The 18,588-nt window shown below is 37.4% G+C and overlaps 1 protein-coding gene across 5 annotated transcripts in view; it reads left to right on the top strand.

Moving 5' to 3' along the window:
• Window positions 1-18,588, top strand: part of LOC131686761 (ion transport peptide-like) — a 90,588-nt gene that overhangs the window by 46,905 nt on the left and 25,095 nt on the right. Inside the window, exon 1 of one of the 5 annotated variants that reach the window (XM_058970734.1) lies at window positions 6,631-6,739. The exons of the other annotated variants lie outside the window; for them this stretch is intronic. The gene's annotated coding sequence lies outside the window, so the exon portion shown is untranslated. Of the gene's footprint in view, window positions 1-6,630; window positions 6,740-18,588 lie in introns of those variants that run through there. 5 annotated transcript variants of the gene reach the window in all.

Here is an 18,588-nt window from a genome sequence, read left to right as displayed (position 1 = left end):
CACGAGTGCGGACAGCTCATTTCCGTACCAACACCGACAATCAGTGCACTCATACATACTTCATGTAACATGAATTAGCAAGAAATTGAAGCTGGGCGTGTCACTGTTTTTCGAAATATCTTGGCAAATCAGTCCAAAGCGGATGCTCGATGCAAAATAATCATAATTGATTTTGTGTCAATCAATCCATAAGCATAACATGTCGTCGCGATGATATCGAACTACGAAACAATTCAATGAATATGATTATGGAAAATTGAACATATTACTCAAACCTTTTTCTCGAATGTAGCAACAAGTACTCCTCTGAGTGTGCATTTGGCCCCAGGTTACTCTGAGAATATGCTGCCACCATCACTGCGCGTTGACGGATGATGAAATGCTTCCAAGAAATTTCCGAACTAATTTATGATGTTCGCACCGAGGCGCAACATCAAAAGATCTCTTTTTAGTTCAAGTATGTTCATTGCTTCTAAAGGACGCAACCGCTTGTTGCGAGCTATGGGAAAACAAGTTATTTTCGCGGGACAGGTTTTTGCTCCCCATCAGCCTCCTGTTGGCAAACTGACAAGACGCATAAAGACGAACGTGCAATCAACGGAAGTTGTTTTGCTAATATGTATATAAACTGATGATCGAACCCGGTATGCACGGGGTGTTAAGTAGTCGTATCAGCATGATGCTATTTTTATTTTGGCAAAATGGAATAGCACCGAATTGAATCAGGCAGGTATACGAGCACGCATTATAGGTCTCGTGAACCTTGTATAACTCATGTACGCTTAAGGTTACAGCACGTTTTTACGGTTTGTGTCAGGCAGCAATTTGTTTAAGAGAGGAAATGAGCAACAGATAAATATAACCGATACTATCACGAAATGTGACAGTGCGCACTAATGGAATATTTTTTGTAGACGATTTGTTTGAGGAATCGGTATGCGTATGAGCAACGGGAATTCTTATCGATAGGTTAATGTTCATGTTGATTCTTGGAACGGAGCTTGACAAGGACGTAACGATTACATTCATAGCAAAACTATCACTTACGTGTGCTTTGAACCATTTTTGTGGATTTGATGTTAAACTCTACTAAAGTAAAATTTTAAGCGTAGTTTACGATCTAACTTTTGACTTGTGTTATCTAAATGCCTTTATAACTGCCCGGAAAATAATTAGAAAAGATTTACTTTCCACTAAACTAGAAATGAATGAACATATGTCCATTCTTACTCTTAAAAGGGGTTGATAATAATTGGCTAAAGTAAATTAAGTTACTTGTTTAAGGGAAAAAAGTTAGAACGGCCTCTTGGTTCCATTTTGAGCGAAAGCGGTTTCGTAGAGTAAAAATGTACCCTTAAACTAAAATCACTCGGAAGTTACTAGTTTTTACTGGATTTATATGTGCGTAAATACTTTTATTCTGAAATCATTCTCAAAGTAGCTAATACGAACATAGTATTGTTTTGCTCATTATATTATGAAATATTCCGTTGGTACTAATTATTGAAAAAGATGAATTTGGTACACCAAATACGACATTATTTTAAATGAATTTGTTCGATCGACATACAATTACTATGTATGTTTTGAGTTTCTCAAGTTTGGCCTTTCACCAAAATGATCACGAAGCGGATAAACCACCCCGTATGCTGAAATTTTGAGTGAGGTTTTCGACCTCCTTCAAATCATTTGGAGAAATCAATATTTGCAAACTACCTCAAAAATCTAGTCTTCAAGCCCTTCTCGTTACAGTTAGTAGATTTTAGAGTTACGATATGACGAAATCGAGCAAAAGGTTAAAATGATTATTAAAAATAGTTATGATTAGATAATAACAGTACGAACTTGTTAGGAACTAACCAGTCTACCAAGTCATACGTAATTCGGTCGGAGCAAAAAATTACGTCTAGCATCTATTTCATTCTATATAGTACAAATGTTGAGCGGATTTTTCTTTGCGTGACATAATTTTTTAATGTTCCACCATCCCACTTTTAAACTCATTGTTTACGGTCCATTTTACATTGTCGACAACACTCCCGACAGCCGGCTGTCCGGAGTTCAAGTTGTTTTCGATGAAACAATCTCGATAAACGATTAGCCAGAGTTTAAACGCCTAGAAGATTTACGTATCCTACCGTCAATAAACTATTCAAACATGCACGAAAATATAGTCTCAGTCGCATCGATTGCTTGAAGCGAATCCTGACTAACAACCCACCCACTACCCAATCCGTGGTACTTATGGGAGTGTCACTGAGTCGGGGCCTTCCGTTAAGTAAGTACCACATCAACACTTCCTTTCTCATCCCAAGTTACGGTAAAGATGGTCGTGGCCCGCAATGGTGGCTCTCAGGCGAAACTCTCGCTTGGACTGGATCAATTGTTATTCCCAAACAATGCTCCTCAAGTAGTCTGGCTGGAAATGAGAGTCATCAGTCTGCAATCTACGAAGTATACCGTGCTTAGGAAACGCAACGTAGTAATAAAAAGCGATTAAAGTGCTCTAAAATGCCGAGCAATCGCTTTGATTCAATTTCTGTCTCGTTCCACTCAAAATCCACAACCCCCCAGATCAGTGAAAATCTCCGGGTCAAAGCCTCTCCAGAGATGGCAACCCTAGTTGCGCTCCTTACGCATAAAGTAGGTTTACTTTAATTTTCTCCTTAGTGAGGAATATTGTATATTGAGGTTTTTGTTGATTAGTAAATATTCCACACTATTTCGAAAAAATTCCTTAAATTAGAAAAGATTTCATAAAGTTAGAGATGATTTCAGACATGAGAAGATTTGATTAAATTTCAGAAGATTTCTCTCAAAATGAAGTGAAAAACATCGAAAGATTGCCATAAGACGGAAACATTGTTTTTCCCCAAAACTTAAGAAGAACATTTAAAAAGAATTTATATTGTTCTAGAAGTTTTCAGTTTGCATTACGGTCCTGTCAGTCCCATTCAGATTAATTCACAATGAATGGGACCTAATAAACGGCATATTGTTGATTGTGATGAAAATCGGAGTCTTTCGACCACCACTGCAGATTCTCTGCCAGATCCTCAGCTTATCGACAAACTTGTCCACAAAACAAATTTATATTTCTTGGAAATATCTCGGCGATCCTTGGTAAAAGAAAACTTCCGCCGCTAAAGCTGTTTGAAGTTGAATTTGACATAAGTTTCATCATTCATGAGGATGCATCCTTCGGGATAGGTCCATAATTGAAGAATAAAATTGTTCTTTTGTCACATAAATCGCTATTGAAACAAATTTCTGTGTGGCAAACTTTTAAAATTTTGATGCACGCAACATGAATTTCAATAGTTTTCACAGGATATTTATGCGCATTAATTTTTAGGTTCTGCTACAAATTGCAAAAAAAATCATGTGTGAAATCAATAGATTCAATATAGCGAATTTTATTAGACTAAGAAAGATAAAATAATTTAAATATTTCGACAAATGTTCACACCTCTACCAAATCACGATTACCGCAGCTATCAATTCTAAATAACTATCCAAATGTTAACATTTTAAATAGGTCGCTCACTCGGATAAATTTTACCATTCGAGAGAAAATAACTTTTGAAGTGTCAAATTTTAACTAAAAGTTAATGAATCGCCAAATGGTTCACAGCCTTAACAAAATCGACATTATCTCATTCTACAACACCTCGGCTGTAGTCGCAGCTGACTAAGTAGTGTCAGAACTACATGGGATTGAATGAATCGAATAGCTTGCAAAGTTCTACATTTACAGTCGCTACAGCGATGAAAACCTTGTTTTTCCTTCCAAAACTAGACTCGAGTGATCAGTATCTCTGTCTAGGTCCGACTCCTACCAGTAAAAGACAAAAGATTAAATTCGTATCAAGCTTGTTCTCAATGAATCTTTTCCTGTGAACAGTGCACTAAAGTTTGGCACTTAGTTTGGCAGATTCGAGATCGAAATTAGTAAACGTATGTCGAACTCAAATCGAAGAACTCAGCTTCTCAAATGCTATCTGTATTGCTGTAAATAAGTGCGACTGATTTCGTAGGTCCAGACCCAATTTCATCACTGTCGATTAGTTGGGTAAAGCACAAGATTCGCTTTTGGGTTGCATCCGAACATGCCAACCCTGACAACGTAGCTGCCAAACTTGTATTTAAACAAAAACTTTTCTGCCGGATGCGAGTCTGAAAATGTCAAAGAATTTGTTGCATTTTTTCAAGCACAATTGCAGCATTCTAGTTAAAGCACTGACTGGACATTGTAAACTCAATTATCACACGGCTATTATTCAGCGTGCTGAGTGTTATTCGTTTGATCTTTGTGAATCCGATTACGGAATTTCTTTTATTTGATATTTAAGTGTCCTACTCATACAGAAATGCAATTGTGTATCCGATTGTTTAGTTCTTCAAACGTACAGGGGATATTATATTGTACCTAACCCAATGTGGTCAAGAGCTATAGACTTTATCCGTAATGAATCCCGGGAGTAAGGAGGTTTTGATATGGGTCTGATTCGTGTGGGATAATTAGTAGTGAAACGTGTTGAAGTCAGTACGCATTCCGCCAAAGTTTCCGTCACAATGCAATGCGAGAATATCAAGGGAACCTACCTAGTTCCCTACTTAGTTATTTCAAGCGTAGTGATTGTCGTTAGAATAAAGCAAAAAAAGAAATCTTACTCAATATTAGTCGAAAAGACATACTTTAAATAGTTTCGTAGTATAACTCATTTTTATGTATCTATCATCTATTTCAGGATGCAGACTATTGCATGCAAAACTATGTTATGGATAACCATACTTCCAAACATTATTTTTGAGTAAAATGGATGAACAAAATTTTAAAATTTTCCATTGCATACCGATATTACTGAACAAACATGCGAATTCTACTTTCCATCGAAAAACAACAAATCAGTCACACTTTTGAAACGTGCAAATGTTGAGCCATCAATCGCCGGACGCTATCTCATGTTTAAGAAACGACATATGTCACCGCCTGCAAAGCGATGACCAATGGTTATATTTGTACATGCCAAAAATACCCTGGGCTGGACAAACCGCAGCGTGTCTTTTTATGTCAGTATTTTGTGAGCTAATTGGTCAAACAATTAACAAGCTGCATGCCTTCGTCATTGCCTACACACAGGAAAGGATGAATCTATACGAATCGCCCTCCGGCCACTGGACCGGCGTACGTGGCTTCTGTTTTGAAGAAACCTCATTTCGACTTTTCCTAAAATTAGCACTTACGTGTTGTTTGGCTAACAATTGTCATTCATAGATGAAGCAAATAAAATACTTATTCAGGGAAAGAAAGAAGAGTTATTTATACTTGTGTACAAATATACACAAAAATGGAAACGATAATTGACTGCTATTAGGCGCTGTGATGATGGTTGGCGCCTCGGGCATCTCTTTCGAGCACGTGTCTGAGATTGCGGTCCCGTCAACGGGTAATATCTTTTACTGCGCCTGGTGGTTTGATCGCTGTTTGGCGATATCTGTCGACAACTAGCGATAATTATGGCGCCTTGAAAAAGCGGGTCGTCTAACGACGGACGCATGAAGCTAGCGGTTTATTTTGGTCTGTCTGTCTATGGATTGTGGGGGCTTGGTTCTAGAACTTCCCGTGAATGAGCGACTGGGTGAATGAATGAACGTTAAATATACGAACGGTATCGGGACCGTGGAATGGGGTGTGTTTGAAGCATCATGTGCCGCTTCGTAGTTGTGTTTTAACTTATTAAAAAAGTATTAAGTAGTATGCACGCAATTGTTTTATAAACTATCAGCCTCAGTTATTTTAGTATTAAAATAAACGGGTTTTAACCGTTAGGTCATCCGCCCATAGTTATTTTAGTCTTTGCTGTTATTGAAATGCAAACACATCTATTCAATCAAGTACACATTAAGTGGAACATAGTGCAAGATGTGTACTCTACTCTACTCGATGTTATTTTAGCTCAGTGTCTCGAATATTTACAAATTTCATTAGCTAGCCTGATAAACATTCCGGCTTTTCAGTGCAAGGGTGAAAATTCGCCCTCACGATGATTGACAGGTAAAAATTTGTTTGCGCGGTGATCTAATACACCACTTTACAGTATACGAAATTAGAATGCATGCTACCATTGCTGAGGAATTTATATGTTTACTCGAGTGATTACTGTCGGTTTAGATGAGAGTCCTTATTGATTGAGCTGTTATATCAACAACTTGTAAATCTGTTGTAAATGTTTTATGAAACTGCTAACAGTGAGGATCGACATATTAGGCCAATTTCTCAATAACTACTTCCTGGCAATCTTTTCCGGCCGCCAGATTTTATTGTGCTATATCCTAAAATTTTTAGTTTTGTGAGTAGCAGTATATTATGCAGTTTTCTTTTCGGTGATTGCAATAATTCTTCCAACGAAGAACAGTAAAACTCAATAAAATTAGCTGAAAGTAATTTACATTGTAGAACTTACGTAAGCTGCGCAAAAATGCAATTTTCTCCCATCTTTGTTCAGGATTACGATTCAATTCATCACCCGAAATGTACAAACAGTTCAACTTGGAAAAATAAAACGTTCTTCGAATTCAGTGATCTGATTCACTATTCAGTCGAGCGGCATTCAGTCTTAAAGTATCCTTCAAACGAAACGAACCGAATTGAATCGCGAGACGTGTGTGCGTATTTGATTACACAGCAGAAAAAGTCATCTGGTAATCTGTGAGGCGTATAAAACAAGTGAATGAAGTAAGTGGTATTCCGTGTGTGGCCTATAGGAGGAGGTACTTTCGAGACGAATTATTTAGCGAGATGACTACTGGCTTTGACCGAGCCCAATGCAAAATATCTTAGCTATCGACCGTTTGTAGTGGGTGGGGTTGAATTTCGTATGCACCGGTCGTGCTAGCGAGGAATCCAAACGTTTAATCCATCGTACAGTTGATTTGCATAGTTTTACACTTCTGTAATCTACCTGTTATCCATTGGTTAGGTTATTATAAGTTTCAATGCGTCAGTCACGAGTAGATATTGAAAATTAAAAGCCTTGATTCGGCTACGGGGAGTAGCACGTAACCCAAGTACGCAGTTGGAACAGCAATGAAGCGGGTTTTCAGTGCAATATGTTCGTTTGGCAATACATATTTATGTCTTATAAAATATGTACAAAAATAATATAAACCACCGCTACCTCCACCGACCGTTAGTTGCTACCTCAGCCATCGGGACGTTCTTCTTTTCGTTTTGGTTGAGGAACCGACAGAGTGCGCGCTCGGCGAACTTTGTTGCCTTCTCTTCTCCTATACACTCGGATTCCTCTCTACGGCCAGTTGCCGCCTGATGGTACCATACTGTCTGTCGCGATCGAATCAAGTTAGACACTGTACCGATGGTGCAGTGCTCAGCTCATACACATAAATTCAGAGAGTTGTAAGTGATCGTTAATACCGATTACATTTTTCGCTTGCTTTCTCACTCTTACTAACAGCCAGCAGTATTTAAACGGCACGGGGGCTTGTATGCGCTCGGTTTTATGCTATCCTGCTTTCGTCCGTCCACGAGCGGGACGCGATGCACGAGCGTTAGCGTTGACCGCTTTCGCTCTCCGCCCTGACGCCGCCACGGCTATGGCGAGTGCTTCTATCGGGGGAAGTTCGTGGAGGAATGTGCACTTGATTCTCGCATGATCGGTCTATGTTGTGCTTAAATTGGTTGGGAATGATGTTATTCGACGAACATTATTGATACAATTGAATGGAAACAAACTGATTTATTGTGAGTCGTAGTTGGACAGTGTAATTTCAGATTAAATTTTGTAACAAACATCGGATACGTAACAATTCTCTGTGAAAGCACCTGATAGAATCTTTTTACTAACCACCTCACCTGTCCAGAATATGTTATTTTTAGTGCATTCCTGTACTGCCCATGATCGCATATCAGTCCCATAAAGATAGGAAATCCCATAAAAAACGGGACAAGTGTGGGATCATGTGTAGTGTATATCATCGCTGGACCTAAGTTCATACAGTTCGCTCATAACACATGATACGACATTTTTAGGAGCATAAAGGCTATTGCATTTCTCAATGTGGATCAGTGGCGTAGCCAGGGAGGCGGGATGTGTTGGAGGTCAAACCCCCCCAAACCAAAATTAATTGAATTGAAAAAAAACTTAATGCTAATCTGATTAAATATTCAATAATAATAATTTTGGAAGTATATCGTCTGATCACTTCATTGAGAACCTATAGTTTTAAACCACATGACTACTTTTGGAAAATTGTGGAAATTGGGTCTTATACTGATCTCTAGCCAAGGTCTCGTAGTTGTCGAATTATTCTGAGTTCTTTTTTGAAGATATGTTCCGAAATATGGATTAGGGACAATGTTCCGAATGGGAGGCGAAGTTTGATTAAGTTAAAGAAAAACTTGCTCATCGAAAAATGGCATTCATTTTAATATTTGCTAAAATGTTTTTTTTTTTTAAATGCGTAGAGTTAAGACAAGAACTCAACGTGGTTAACAACGACAATAATATTTTGGAAAGCTCAAAATGATGAAAAATGGCGTCTTCCGTTTGTCCCTAGCAGGTAAAGGTCAGTTTTATGAGCATTTGATTTTTGTTGTATTATCAATAATTTAAATAGCCTCTAGGCAGGATTGAAAATAATAAAGGTTTTAAAATATTTCAAGTTAGTGGCTATTAATGATGTATATTTGAGTTATGAATTGGCGTAATAACATTTTGTATAAGTGGACTCGTTCTGAAGTTGCGAGCTTTCATAGCGAAGAAAATTCGTGAAAACATTTTTTTCGGTCACGATCACATTTTTACGAAGCAGTCAACTTTGGATGTTTAGATTTGGAGGATTAGATTGTATATGAGAAAAAACCTTTAAAACAAACAAATAGATTTTAGCGTTTCGGATTCTCCTCATCAGTAACTAGCACCATCTTGGTGCCAATTAGATGAAAAATCTAAACTAGCACCAAAATTAGCACTAGTTAGACGCTCAATCCTAAATCCAAAAAGTCATACGTCTTGCATGAACTAAGCAACTGGCATGTTGCGAGTGATGTCACGAAAGACAAGCACAGAAACTCTGGTTTGCTGCGCATTCTCATCATTCTCATTCTAATAAAAATGCGCAGTAAACCAGAGCTTCTTTGCTTGTTTTCCGGGACATCACTCGTAACATCCTAGTTGCTTAGTTCATGAAAGACGTATGACTTTTTGGATTTAGGATTGAGCGTCTAACTAGTGCTAATTTTGGTGCTAGTTTAGATTTTATCATCTAATTGACACTAAGATGGTGCTAGTTGCTGATGAGGAGAATCCGAAACGCTAACAACTAATTTTAACTTAGGTGCACTGCATGACTTTCGGAGGATTAAAATGGATTTTTATTCGTGTTTAGTTTCCATCAGCCTCTATCCGCGCTGAGTGCTTATCAAGTTTCAATGAACAAATGATGGAGCGCTTTCAAGTTTTCGATTAAACTGATAAACGATAAAAAAGAGGCTTTTGATTTCATTGGATCTTAGGAGCAATGCTTCTTGAAGTCACAATGGAAGAGTATTGACAATTAACCTTAATCTTTTTAGTTTGATTCTAGAGGCTTAAACCTGAGGGTCATTCGCCCCTTTTTGTGGTTGGAAAAATCACTATCCCTATATGCGGAGCTGGGAATCGAACCCAACTGAGCTGCGTACAAGGCAATAAATTTACCAACTACACTATACCCGCCCCTAATTTTATTCTTTATCTATGCTACATTCCTAATTGATTCAATCCCGGTTTAATACAAAGGACAAGTATAAGAGAAGAGATACAGTTTCTTTAAAGGGTCGTTTCAGATAATTTTAATCAATACTACGAGAGTCGAGTCGATCTTCAAAAGTGTCATCCCGTAGTGAAACGTAGAATTCAGAATATCTGGAAAAATCTGGCGAAATGTTTGGCTTTACCTGGTGTCTGTTCACCTGCGAAAAGTCTGGAAGTTTCCAGATAAATCTGGAACTTTTTCAACGCTGAATATTATCGAAAGTATGTACTTTCAGAATATGCAATAATTTGTTTTCGGTTTTGTGAGGCTCAACTTTGTGCAAATATAACCCCTTCAAACGATTTCAGATGGTGCTTAGTTAATGACAATATGGATTCGAAACACAAAAAAGCAAAACTTAAACAGTTATCTGATAATTATTATTCTTTTAGAATGCCATAGGCGTAAAAAGATAAGCTTTCCTTCTAATTTTCCGATTCTTCTTTTATTTTAACCGAAAAATTTAACCCAAAATGTTAAATCTTATAACGACTTGCCCGAATTCGTCGGGGTGAATCGAATGGTATATAAGCCGACCGGGCCTCGGAATTATTCATGATAGTTGAAGCAAATTTTATACCTTTCTTATATAGATACAGAAAAAAAACTAGATTGCTAGATGTTTTTGTAATAGGTGCAACTAGAAGACAAATAATCCAAATTTACGAATTTGTCCCATAAGCGAGAATGTGATATGGTAATATACATTTGACATGAAAAGCATATGAAACAAACTCATCCACACCCATTGAACTTGTGCTAATATTTTATAGTCGGTAATGAATTAGTAAAACGGCTATCGCTAGAACGTTAACTGTTCGTTGAACACAGCCAGTTGGCGCGTAACATCCGCGAAATTCATTCAATCTAGTACATTTCACGCGGATGACATCATTAAGGTGATAAGCGAAATTCTGATCTTCTCCTACTTTCATTTCGGTCGGTGACACGCACCGCACACATACACACGTACTTTTTACATGAAAGTTGAGACTGCGATGATTCTACTGCGGCTATTCGTTCACTCATCATCATATAATAAATCACAATTCGCTCTCACTGACGGAGTCGGTCTGCTGATTGCCGCACCGGGAGTGCAACCTAATTGGTTCAATTGAATTCGATTTTCTGTTGCGACTGCAGGCACATTCCGCGGCAAATCAATCAATGTTATTAAAGCAGAAATGTCTATCGCCGCGCCACCGGCACGTAGGCCCTGTACGTCCGAATAGGCGATCGCACATGAAGTTGTGATGGGCTCGATGCGTCGAATGAATGTGATTTTAAAAATAGCACATCCCCACGGCGCTGCTCGCAGTAGATCGTTTCATCTCGTGACGGCAATAATGTCATACGTACAAGTACGTAGCCCGCACCAGCACTGGCCGGTTATCGACATGGCCACCGCCACCGTGTGTCGTCTTCGTTTTTTTATGGCGAAATAATTGGCATCCAGTTACAAATATTATCATCTTTCAGCTGGCGTAAAGTTTTCGCCTCTTCGACCTTGTTTCCGATACCGCGCGTACGCGGTTTGTCTGAACTTCTAACACTACAATCGAGGCCACCAGTTGCTGTTACAGGACCTGGAGGTGGTTAGGTACAGGTGGGATGTGAGATAAATTGAAGTCCACTCGAAACTGTTTGCACTAGTAAGAAGTTCCCATTATTGTTTTCTCTGGACCACACATGTCTAGTGGACTAGACTATATTAAAGCACATTGTATCGAGTGGCAGTACTATGACTTACCATCGTCATCGAGATGCTCGAATTGCTCGAGAGCGCCATGTTAAATGCGCCTGTGCCAAGTGGGAATTGCATACCATTGCAAAAGGGTGATCCATTCTGCTACATACATAGCATTAGCGTTCAAGACTAGAATCGCGCAGTACGCAACCACCACAGTTATCGTACCGGCGTGGCGGCTTATGGACTCACACTCCGGATCACTTCCTGCTCATCTACCGTCGAAGTGGTGCTGATGTGTGAGACGATCCATAAGCACATACAGATAAAATTGTTTTGTAATTTTACTTTTATTTTTATGCACACATTTTGTGCATGACAACAAATTATGTTATAATTTCACAGCTTGATTGAAAATTACAATTTCATCAATATGGTTGAAAATTAATGGATGCGGTAATATCAGTAGTAAAAGTACGAAATCAATGTTTTTTTGAAATTCTATTTATTGCATAGATTTTAAGTTTATTTGCAATCAAATTGTCGATTAATGTAGTGTATTGTTTTACATGTCTTTTAAATTTCACTATTTTCTACTGTGCAGTACCGATTCACAATCACACGAAAGATAATACTTGTCTCGCTCACTGTGCAACAGTTGTACCGATGATGATTATGCTGATAGTCGTGGATATCATTCATGCATCGGATTAAAACCAGTCAGAACCGGTTCTACTGACGATGGTAACAGGCAGGCATTAATTTAGTTATACACATGATAATTATACTAGTGCTTATTTTTAGAACGTTTCTTGGTCGTTGGAAGTATCGGATAGAACTGTTTCTACTGAAATTGCAGAAAACAGACATTCGTTTAGAATGTGATTATACGAAGGGTAGGGTATCTGAAGATGCTATCATAGATTCAACATTTAATTGACTGCTTAAAATATTGCAGTCAAGTGATTGACTAGTATTTTTAACAAGACTCACATCAAAGCAAGGAATATATACAAGTGATTGTTGTTCAAAAAAATATTGCAATTTGGGATTATAATGTGGCCAAACAAAACTTTGCAGTTGTGTTCGAATCATTAATCTCCATGATTTCCTCTAGCAATTAGAACATTTTAACGCAAGAGCAATATTTTAAAAGGACCTAGAAGTTTTTGCATGCAATATTTTCCAAAAAAAAAGCGCCATTATCGTATTTTATATAGCAAAATTATAGGAGGAAACTTGGTATGGAATGAAAACTTCTGCACGGAAAACTACGCACTGAAAAAAATAATGTAACATTTTTCACTAAAACAAAAATTTATTCTAAAAAAAAATCACAAAAAAACATGTTTCCAAATTATTTATCTCTTGTCAATAAAAACCCAAAGAAAAAATATTTTAAATGTAATTACGGAATGGAGAAACTATTTATAAAAAAAGAAAACCTTCTTATTGTTGGTTTCTTCATGAGCTTGGGCTTGTGTTACCGCCCCTGGCTGCTACTCCGTTATTGATCAGGACTACCTGAAATTTCACAGAGAATCAATAGATGATAATGGCTGGAAGCAACAAACCATCCTTCAATGTACAATTCCTGGTAATCCCAAGTTGTAATGATGTAATGAACTTGATTTAATGAACTGAAAGCAAATCAATGAACATGACAATACAACATTTATTCTTCGTGCTGATATTACTGGAGGAAATTGGTAGCTGGCCCTCGAACCCTCTCACGAACTGTCAATGATTGAAACCATCATTCCAATCAGACAGGACCATGCGCCTTCCCAATGCACATTACTATTTGGGTTTCGTCAACAAACGAAGAAACGCCTTTGCTCAGTCCAAAGAAATGGTAGCTCGATTGGCATCAGCCAGCGGAGAACATTTAAAATTACATACAATCAAATATGTGCAATTTTGAAAATAATAGAATCAAGACTACTAGGTACTTATTTGCAATAAAATAAGAACGGAAAAAAAGTTACATAACCAAAGTGACTCATTTTCAAAGATAGCACTGTTGATGACTCACCCAATAAAAATAGGTGATAAGGGACGCGGACGAGAATAGCTGACCACCGCCACCTTCTTATTGTTAGCTTCTTCATGATCCAAATACACTGAAAAAATCTCTTTTACTTAAAACAATAAACATTTCAATGGTGATAAGTAACGATGGAGAAACGTAAATAGTTTATAAAAAGGTCGTAATTTTGCGAATCTATTGTTTTTGTTGAAATAAAATTTCAAATATCTCAAACACTATCGCGTTTATGAAGATCCCGAGCGACACCGATTGTTGACTAGCACTTTCAGCAACATAATTCGTCACATAAAGGTATATGGCAACGATTATTGAGGTGGTTTAGCAACCAAAAAAAGCGCACGTATAAAAGCTTATGCCTATGCAACTAATCGTAGTCGTTGTTTATTACAAGTGCTACTTGGGATGTTCGTTAAATGCATTTTGATTTGAAATAAAATTGAAAATAATATTTTATAAGAAAATTACGCATATCAACGGTCTAACAGCTGTCGGTTCTTTAATCAGTAGGGAAACTGTTAGATTCGTCGTACAGCAGAACTCGCAGACACTGCTTTCAAATTCAGAGGTTTTATTCACAGTAGTTACTGCATGCACATGCACTACAAAGGGAATTTAAACTGTTCTGTAGATCGAGTTATATTGATCTGTTATAATGATTGTTTTGAACTGTTGGGGATAACTTTTTACAACGACGAACTGATCTGTGAATAGGTAGAACTACATATAGGTTAGTAGAAAAGATGAAAATAGTTGTTGAGGAAGTGAGAATGTCATAGAAACTGACTGTAGTATGAGTTGTGAAACGCAACAAACTGTTCCGTACCTCCTAAACTACTTGGTTCGTTGTGTGATTGCTAACTGTCCCGTAACAGTGAAGTCACATTATCTTGTATCAATATAATTCCAAAACTGGCACAAACAATATTTCATAATAAAAGTATAATTCAATCTGTCAATTTGTATGAAATTTGATAACATGTTTAAAATTATTGCTAGAATAAGCAGTGATAGTGTCTCCATTCCGCAATTCCATTTAACATTTTTCTTTTCTCTTAGGTTTTCATTAACAAATGACAAAAAATAAGAAATAGGACTTTTTTTAATTTAAATTTTTAATATAAATTTTTGTTTTTTTTATGTGAAATATGTCAAAATGTATGTGTAAAATATACATCGTGCGGAAGTTTTCATTTCCTGTAACTTTTTCTCAAATAACTTTATTGTAAAAAATAAGACTATTGAACATTTTTTTGAAAATTTTGCATACATAATACATCTATGCGCTTTCAAAAAGTTGCTCTTGATTCAAAATGGTCTTATTGACTGATGAAAATGAATAGTCTTTCATGCCGGTGAAACGTGTAAAGGTTCATCGGAATCAAAGATGGTCTGTAACGATTTTAATGATTTCCGGAAAAATCTTCATGGAATTTTTCTTGTACGATAGTAGTAAGCAGGCATTGTAATTCTCACTCACTCGCGCGAGAAGAGGCTTATCCGATGTCCAACTTTTCCGAGATAAGATGAGTCGCAAAATTCTCCGTCTCCACAAATGGCGTGAGAATAATTTTCCGGATAAAATTTATTTGATTTTTTCTTTCTCACCGGAGAAGGTGATAATATTTTAATTTCGTGAAAATCAATGAAAGCGTCAAAATATACACTTAATTTCAAAGAAAGCGGCAAAGAAGTACGACAGACTTGTTTTTTCGTGTTTTGGAATAGCGATAGCAAGGCAGCGAGCGCAAAAAGGATACCGTGATAAACTCATTCGCATATTCTCCGGCGGTTTCATTCATCCGGAGAAATAACACGTTGCATTTCTCCGGAGAAGTTGTGTGAGTGCCAATAACTTTTCGTGTGAAAATGTGAGTTTTTAGTGCCGCAGTAGGATATTATCCGTACGCATTTACTCATGCACTTCGTTATTGCTTTTCTTTTTAAAATAATGCACCACACACTCCCATACCAAAAAACTCGCGCTGGGAACCTCCGATCACGAACAGATGCATGGATCGCGCGGTTTCATTCATGTCACCATAAAAGTTATTGAGAAACTTAATAATGGCTACATCCGTGTCACAATAACAGTTTTACATTTCTTATAATTTGCATTTATTTGCACTTTCGTGATTTTCTCTCTGTGTTGCTATTGAAATGTCCAGTAAGATCATCAACTCGTGAAGTGGGGAGTAGTTGTTGAAGGTGAAAATGAAGCGAAACATAGCAGAAGCTAAGACTGTGCAATTCTATCATCTACGCCATGATGTGCTGATTATGTTCAAAAACATTAGTCCAGATGAATCATTTGCTTCGCAGAAAAACTTGAAACACGTTGTTGAATATAATGACGTTTTATACAACATTCCAGCATATATGTATAATGACACTATTGAAGTAAAGCTGCATGGCCTGGCACCGCGTACTAATGCTAGCCTTATCAAACAAAACATGTCAAAACGAACAAAGGACTTTGTTTGCTTTGCAGGATTTGATTGTTATATGTAAATAAATGAACTAAATAGCAATAAAAAAGGCGAATATTACTATATAGTTCATTTATTACTAAGATTACCTCGTTAACAGTGGTCGAACGCAGGAAAAGATTATTTGAGATGGATGTATTGTTGACCGGATTGACTTTGAATCGAGCCAAACATTCTAAAAATATTTGTTGAATGTTTCACTGACTAATATTGTCCCATTACATTGCATTATCAATAATTTATCACAATAACGGTTAATGACCATACAAACTGTCGATAGTACCGTTCCCTAGAACATTTCTCACTACGTCGTTGCAATATATATCCTATTACCGGCATGCAGGAAAATAGCGAAGTACATCCAAGGTTACAGAAGTGGCTTACTCGAACGGGAAACCTTCTGTTCGACGCAATCGACTAAAAATAGCTCGCTAAATTTATCGCTCAACCTGGCTAGCTTAGGTGTCTATTTATTTTTCAATGAAATACCAGTCTGGTAAGCTCACGAATGCTAAACAATGTGAATATGTCTGATTTTCCACCCCCACGATAGTCTAATTGTTTGTTCAGGAAAATGCGATCTAGCGTTAATGTACTTTAGTGCTCGTCATGCGAAATAAAAAAATGCTTCGTACATCCTGAATTACCAGTGCAAATGTAACCAATTAGACCATAAATCATTGAGATGTCAAACGTTTGGCAGCTGTATCGGCCCTGCCTATCTCGACTTGAATTACAACTGGTCGACAGGTAAGAAACAACTTGTTTTGCAGTGAATATCAGCAAGCTCGTGAAAAATAGTTACTCCGAGGGACAACACGTGTGTATCGATCATCGCTAATCAATACCAACCTGACAGAACACTTGCCTTCAACACAAACTCAATTCATTTGTACTCTTGTTTAGTGGGCCGATCCATTACTTGGGTGATGCTGAGTCATTATGGCAACTTGCTTGTTGGTAGCAAAACACTCTAATCATCGCTCGAAACTAGAGAAAGTTTATTTACCTACAAACCGTTGTTTGTTTACCAAAACACTTTGCGGTGTACGCTTACGCTACAAGAATATTTGCACTCGGTAGTGTTTGTAACATGAGACACTATAGCATGACTTAGTGTAAACAAAGCTGATAGTATTTTGACTCCCGTTCAAGTTTACTATATACAAATTTGTAATAATGAATTGCCTTGATTTCTGGCCGACTTTTAATAAATTATAATGAGCTGATACATAGATTGTTATTTCAACCTTTTTGAGTTGTATTTGGTCCAGCAGAAATAGAAAGACGTAGTGTGATATCAGAATGGGTGTAATAGTTGAGGCATCGGACAATGGCGGCGACTTTTCCCGCTGGTGGAATTTCTATAGCCGATGGAAATCATTTGAAACGTAACTATGCACACAGTTTGGATAAACTTATGTGTAAAATTTCATGCCGGACGCCGATTGCTAAATCGTTGCGCCTTGTAGCCCCTCATCAAGGTCGAATGTAGTTTTGAATAATAAAGCTTTCATGAATCCCATGGTGGCCAAACGCATCCGAAAATTTTGAATCGCTTGCAAATTTCAGCTCAATTTTCAATTGAATGTCGATCTGTAATACCATCTCCCCCGTCCCGTGACACATGCGGTGTGTGAAGTATTGTGTACGGCCTCTAGTAATAAAAAGTGTGGGACTAACATTCCTTCCTTTTTCTGCTGCGATCTACGCTCTTTCTATATAATGATGCAAAATTTTGAACCATATTTTTCTAAATTTTCCATTCCATACAGTGAAAATTTAGCGGGTGATCGTGAATCTCCGAAGGCTCGTTTTTCAGGACTGTTAGTAGTCCAAAGAGAAGCCTATTTCGTAAATAGTCATATTGCTACGTATAAGCTTCTTTCTTCAAAACCATGAATCGTTGGATCAACCACCTAAAAGTAACCTTCACATCCATGGGAATAGTCGAATGACGTCAAACACCCCCCTCCCATACATACTGATTATCTGGTTATTCCTTTTGTATGACTTAATGTGACAATAATTTCCGTTCGTGTTCTCATTTCGGTATTGCATTAGACTTAACTGCTGCTTTATGCTTTGCTAGAATTGCTATTTTACATCCCATTAACATTTTATAGCTTTTCGTTGCTGTGTGATTTATGGCAATGCAACTTTCTGCAAATGGATGGTTCAGCTGATTATGGGGTTTTATGAAGGGGATTAAATGAGAATGTCGCGAGAATTTTCGCTCTCAGGTGTTTGGCTCGGTTTCTGATCAATCCTTTTCTACCTCGTATATTTTTAAAAGAAGTTCGATTCGATATTTCGTTTTGCCAAAATACGAGTGTTTAATTCTATTATTTATCAGTATTATTTATTCACGTCATTAATATTTTGGTTATTGGTAGCAATGGACACGCCAAAACATGAATGAAATAAATAAATCACGATGTTGACTCATAAATGGGTTGTAGATTTTGCTGTGTGTAATTTTTAGCGTATTTGGGGTTTCAAAAGTATGTTTCCTTAAAGGCCATGGGGGTTCAAAAAAGCTATGT

This window comes from Topomyia yanbarensis, chromosome 3 (genome assembly GCF_030247195.1).
Source record: "Topomyia yanbarensis strain Yona2022 chromosome 3, ASM3024719v1, whole genome shotgun sequence".
Classification (NCBI taxonomy): Eukaryota; Metazoa; Arthropoda; class Insecta; order Diptera; family Culicidae; genus Topomyia; species Topomyia yanbarensis.
This window is presented reverse-complemented; position numbering and strand designations above follow the sequence as displayed.